Consider the following 6,135-nt stretch of genomic DNA (forward strand, 5'->3'; position numbering starts at 1 on the left):
TCTCCTTTCTGTGAGAGATGTCACTTTCTAGGTGCTATTTTAATGAGGTTAAAACATCTAGGAGGGGATGATGCTAGAATTCAGCTGGGAGTGCCATTTTGTTTGAAAAGTAATTTCAGTTATCAAGAAATGCTACTTGAGCCTTTTTTTTTGCTTACTACTTATTATAGTGTTTAATTCATTGTGTTCTTTGCTCTTCTTTTAAGGCACATTTGATCTTTGTCATTGGTGAGGCTGCCAGTTCCTAATATTCAGACTCCTTACTGTATTTTACTGTACAAATAATTCTTTATTTGATGATTCTCTGGTGTTATCCTGATGTAGGATAACTGAATGCTACCACATTTGGAGGTGAAGTTCTGTCTCCTTGTGAATGACATCTGTGAAAATCATGATTGTTGAGAACTAGTGCAGAAATGGGCTTTTATGCTACACTCACTAGCAGTTAATGCTCTATGTATGTACATGTAAAAGGTTACCTTTCCTGGAAGTCATTTTGCTCTTTAGAAGTGCTGAATGAATCCCAGCATTTTAATGTCTTCCAACTTACAGTATGTTCTTTCTTCTCTAATGCTGTGTCCACAGGTACCTTCTTGCAATTTCACACTAATGCATGTTTAATCTTAGCTGTGAAAAATATTCTTCCACCTTTTGAGGAAGGTTTTCTAAATGACTGTACATTGCTGAGTTATAGAGAAGCAACATCTACCGAGTCTCTTGGTCGCCAAGTTAGTTTCCATTTGCTTTTTCCTTGGTTACAGAACTAAACTTGTTAAAACACTTGCTGATCATCGAGATAAAATAGCACCAGACATACTGGGTATGGGCATTTTCTTTGAATTTTTAGTAACTAAATTTTTGATAAATCTGTCAGTTCATTATAGTCAGCTTTACACCTTGTAGGGATTGCAGAAAACTGAGGGGAATTCAGGGGAAAAAAAACCTAGAAGAATGGCAAAAGAGCTGGAGAACTGACCTTGTGGGAGGAAGCAAAAGAACTTTGTATGTTGCTGGATCACAAGAAAGAGAAAATTGAAGGAGTGTGGCAGACATTTGATGTATAAAAGATCTTCACAGAAGTCAGATCTCCACAGCCACTGGCAAAAGGACAGAATCAAATCTGGGTACTGTGCAGCAGATATAATTAGGTTGAGTTTGTTACAATTCTAATCACTAGGAATTGTTAAGTAATACATGTTAACAAAGGTTGTTGTGATTTGTTTTTTCCCTCTACTATTTCTTTTTAAATATCAAATGCTTACAATACCTATCAGAAACGATCTTCTCATACTCCTTACATTTGTGCAGTGCCTTTTAGTTAATTATTCCTGTTTGCTATTGTATCACTTCTCTTCCACCTTTCTCAGATTTGCATCCCTTCCCCTCTGCCAATCAGTTGCTTCTGTCACCTCAATGAAATAAGCTGACCAAATCTATCTACAATTCTCTCTATATAGAAAAAAAGGCAGTTTCTGCTCTGGGATTTGTCAACAGGGCTTTGTGATTTTGTGACTACATCTGTATTAATGGGTACAGAACAATGATAATCTAAACAATTAAATTGTATGGGATTGCTTGATATATATATACACACACCTCTCCTTTTGGACTGTTGTCACTTTAAAGAAGCAAGACATAGGAAAATAGCACTGGGACTGCAGACTTATCCAGCTGTAGTTTTACCTATTTTTATGCAGTACCTAAAACATGGATAATATGAAACAATTTCATAAAGTATCTCAGTTTCTCAGATCTTGCAGCACTGAAATCATATTTTAAGTATAAATTACTTTGATTCCATTTTGTCACGTGATAGCTGCAATCATGATTCTGTGACAAATGGATGATGCTTTCTTTTCCTTTTTTTTTTTTTCCTTGTACAATCAGCGAAATGTTGTAGAAAATCTGAAGCAGGAATCATGAAAAACAACCTTGAATTATCAAAACAATAAAGTGCAAGAGGAAAAAGGTAATCAATGAGTTCACTGCAATTTTGGCCATGGTGATCACCAACTGTCTTTATGACAGATGCTAAAACACTGTAAGGCATACAAAAGCCATCAAGTTATACTCACAATTCAATAAAATTAAGACAATGAAAATAGATTTCTTTTTTTCTTACAGTGAAGCTGTTCCCACAACAGTATTAGAGGTTGAAATAGGTCACAGGCAGCCCTCCTTACATTGCTCAAGAACATTAGAAGGATTAATCATTTATGGATTATCTCCTAGAAACAATGATCTGGTGCAGACAGGTAATCCAATCTCCTCCATCTTTCTAACCTGGTTTGCCGTTTCACAGGGGATTGTGCAAGGGTGGCATATATTTTTCTAGGAAGACATTGCCTTCCTGCCAGCTTGAAACGTGTAAACTGCTGGAATTTGCATCAAAAATATGAGAGCTCTTCTGTGACAAAGGTAGGTAGTGAGATTAGATGGGTGGAACTAATTCTTTTAACCAGCGCATTGAGTCTGGGCTCAGAGATGTTATTTTCACCTTTAGTTGAAATTTCTCAATGAAGAGATTAAAGAGAAAAATTTGTCATTGACACAAATCAGAACTAGAAAACGTTATTTCTGGTACTTTGGGCTTTACATTAGTATCTAGTAATCTCTTCTGGACTAAATTTGACCAAATATTTAAATACATTTTACACTTGAATACCAGCCTTTCAGTAATTGCAGTCTATGTAAGTACATTCAAAGTAGGTATGCAGTCTTATTTTTATAGATTTATATGCTCAATGTAATATATAAGGGATTTAAATGTATGTTTTTGCCATTTTTGTCATTTTATGCAACAGGAGGTGCAGGGCTTGCTGCTGAATGTATTAGAACTGTACTAATCTAATTAATGAAAATGAACTCTATTGCAAATCCCCGCTGGGGCAAATTAGCAATTGGACTAAGATACTGCAGAAGCAAAGGTGCGCCATCAGGGAGTCTCAATTGCTCATTTCATTTTACATACAGTTTCTGTTTTATTGATATAATGACATTATGGAAAACAATATGCAATTAGTGTTAGAAAGCTCAGAGTAGCCTTTTCTCAGTTTTCTTGTACACATCCCAGACTGCACAGATAAAAAAAATAGCAATTAGTTTAGCAATATACTGCTTTGTGTAGAACTGGGAGATGTAGCAAGAATAATTGTGCAGCAGTAGTAAATGTCTTAAGCCTTGAGCAAAGTACTTCAGTTGAACAATGTCAGTTTCCAAACTTCAAATAAAACATGATACTAAATATTGAACAATTGCCTCTATGTTATGCCCAATTTGTGGCATTACTGTGTGCTCATGTTTGTATTTTCTTTTAAACATCCTTTTGTATTCAAGGTTCCTGAGCCACTTTAAGCATTTTCTATGTCTAGCCCTTTCAAAACTGAGATTATCGCACAGATCTTAAAATGTGGTTTTACATTCTTTCTAATCTAAGAAGCATTCATCAATTTTATTTTAGCTGGTCATCCTACAAAGTATGCACATATCTGAGGAACTGACTTTAAATTTGGTTCGGTGACTTTTTTAATAATCAAACACTATTTTCAGTAGGTTTTTCTTGATGTGGTGCAGTACTAGTAAAGAATATGCAACGTAACAGCTTTTAGAGCTGTTCAGCTATGGCTGGGAACAAATATAGCTTAAAACAGCCTGGTGATTTTGGCTTCTTTTGGAGCTACTTGGATTGCTTATTGTCAGTGGAATGGGAATTTCCCAGAGCTGTGTTTGGGGAACAGAATTTTGTATGTTATTAAACCACTTCAGCTCTTTGTGCTTTAGTTTTCCCAACAGAGAATGGATATAACGGCTTCACTCGTCACTACACATTTCACTGAACTACTTTTTTGAAGCGTAGCATGAACTGTAGATGTTAGGGAGAAGTTTTCTTCCTTCAGGGAAGGGCTGATGAGTTCCTGGTAAATGCCAAGGCCCAGAGTGGAGGTGAGGACAGCAGATGCTGACCTGCTGTGATCCTAATACTGTGACAAGACCAAATAAGTGGTTTCAGTGTTTTCAGTCACTTTGCTCAAGGGCAGGTTTCCTCATGCCCACTGCTCCCTAATACCCAGTCCTGTAAACTGAGCAACCTAGCCGTGGCACAGAGCTCAGCACATGTACTATTTGGTTCAGGCAGTCCTTGATGGCTGCTGAGAGAGTGCAATTGTAGCCTTTAGGCTTGGGACTGCATATCCCTTGGCTCTGGTGTTATAAAATAAGTGATCAGATAGTAAGGAATTACTTAAGAACAGATGCAGCAAGAATGTTTTTTAATTTCAAGTAGAAGATGTACAGTTACATGTGTAAAAATGGCAGTCAGCTGGTAAAATATTGCTTACAAAATACTGAGCACAGATTTACTGAGGCTTTCATTTTGAAAATGATCGTAGCTTTAGAGATTAGTCAAATTAGATTGCTTACTTTGGTACATTTTTAAAGGAAAAGGAACTAACAGATTGTGCATTGGAACCATCCGCTGCATTCATACAGTAATTTTTCCCTATCAGTGTTTCACAATAAAATGCATTTTGTGGAGTTAGTGCACTATAATCGTGAATCCAATGAGCTTGTGTACTGCTGATGCATTTTATCAGGCAAGTGATTGAAGAGCTGATAAGCATCTACTCAATAAATTGTAATAATGACCAGCAGTTTTTTAAACACCTCCAAAGTACCAGTATATATGACAGGCTCTAGCTGGCTCTTTCAATGTTCTCATGGTTAATAGAGTGATTACTCCTCACTTTTAAAAATCAAAACCTCTTCTAATGTCTGTATTAGTTACATGTTTTCAAAACAAATTTAACAGCCTGATAGTCTCAATGTAAATAATGCACAAGTGTGAAAATAGCCAAGGGCCCTCCGTCTCTTCCTTTCTGGAACTGATGCTTCCCAGATCTCTCCAGCCCATCCAAGGTTGGTAGTTCTGGGGATCTGAGCTCAGTCTTTGCACCAGCACCCACCCCCTCTTCTACCCATCAGTGAAATCTGTGACTGGTGGTGTCTGTGTAGGTCAGGCTTACTGTGCTTGCCTGTCCCATATCACTGTGTGCCTGAGCATGAGGTGTTGGTTGGGCAGAGATGGGATGTTTTAGGGAAGGCTTGCACCAGTATTACAAAGGAGGCCTGTCAACTGATAGAAATGAACTCCAGCAATGCTGAACAGGGCCAGAATGACCATAGTTTGTTTCTTCCTTTAAATAAAAAAATAAAGTCAAAACCACTCAGCAAAACATAGAACAAAAAATTATCCCTGTGAAATGTTTCTGCTCTGTGATAAAACTGGCATACAGCGCATTTTTGCCTCTTCTGGATTCAGAAAATTTCCAACCAGCTCCATTTTCATGATGGAGTTGTTGCCTGAATAATTCATGACTGGTGTTATGTCTAGGAGGTAAGCTGAAGCAGGAGCAAGAGCTGCTGGTGTACCTGCAACACGTGGTGGGCAGCATGGGACCAGCTGAAGGGGAAGACAGGCTGCTTCGTTTGACATTTGTTTTAATTCTCATTAGCAAGAGTGTCTGCGTGAGAGTAGCAGGGACAGCCAGGCTGGAGGATGTCTTAGCTTATGAATACAGCAGTGTGTTTAGTATGTATTTGTCTGAGAAGGGGCATCAGAAACATATGCCAAGGTATTTTCAATAATCCTGCCATTAGAGTCTATTTTGGTTATTTTTTCTTGGTTGTTTTTTTTGTTTTTTTTTTTTTTTTTCCTGGACTCAGACATGAATTCTAGGTGTGATGGGAGCTGGCCAAGCATGCTGTGCAGACCTTTGAGATTTAGCACTCGAAGGCCACTGAGTGAATCATAAGCTGCTGTGACATGAGAGTTAGCCAGTGCTGCTGGCTTACAAGCAGTCATGAGAAATGCTTCACAGCAATGATCAGTTATTCTCTCTTCAGAAAATCTTCCAGACATGACTGTGTAATATCAGCTTCTGTACATTCGTTCTACTTCAGACGTTTGTTTTAGTGGCCCTAGCCTACTTCGTGGTGCTTGTTGAATGCTCACACCTCTGCAAAGTGCTCTCTCCCCACGGCTTAGTGGCACGGCGCCAGGTGCTGAGGCATTTAAGGGTAGGAGTTCTTTCCTTTTCAAACAAGGAGATGCCTATGAAGTGAAATTCGCTGCAAGTG

This window comes from Coturnix japonica, chromosome 12, assembly GCF_001577835.2.
Source record: "Coturnix japonica isolate 7356 chromosome 12, Coturnix japonica 2.1, whole genome shotgun sequence".
Taxonomy (NCBI): Eukaryota; Metazoa; Chordata; class Aves; order Galliformes; family Phasianidae; genus Coturnix; species Coturnix japonica.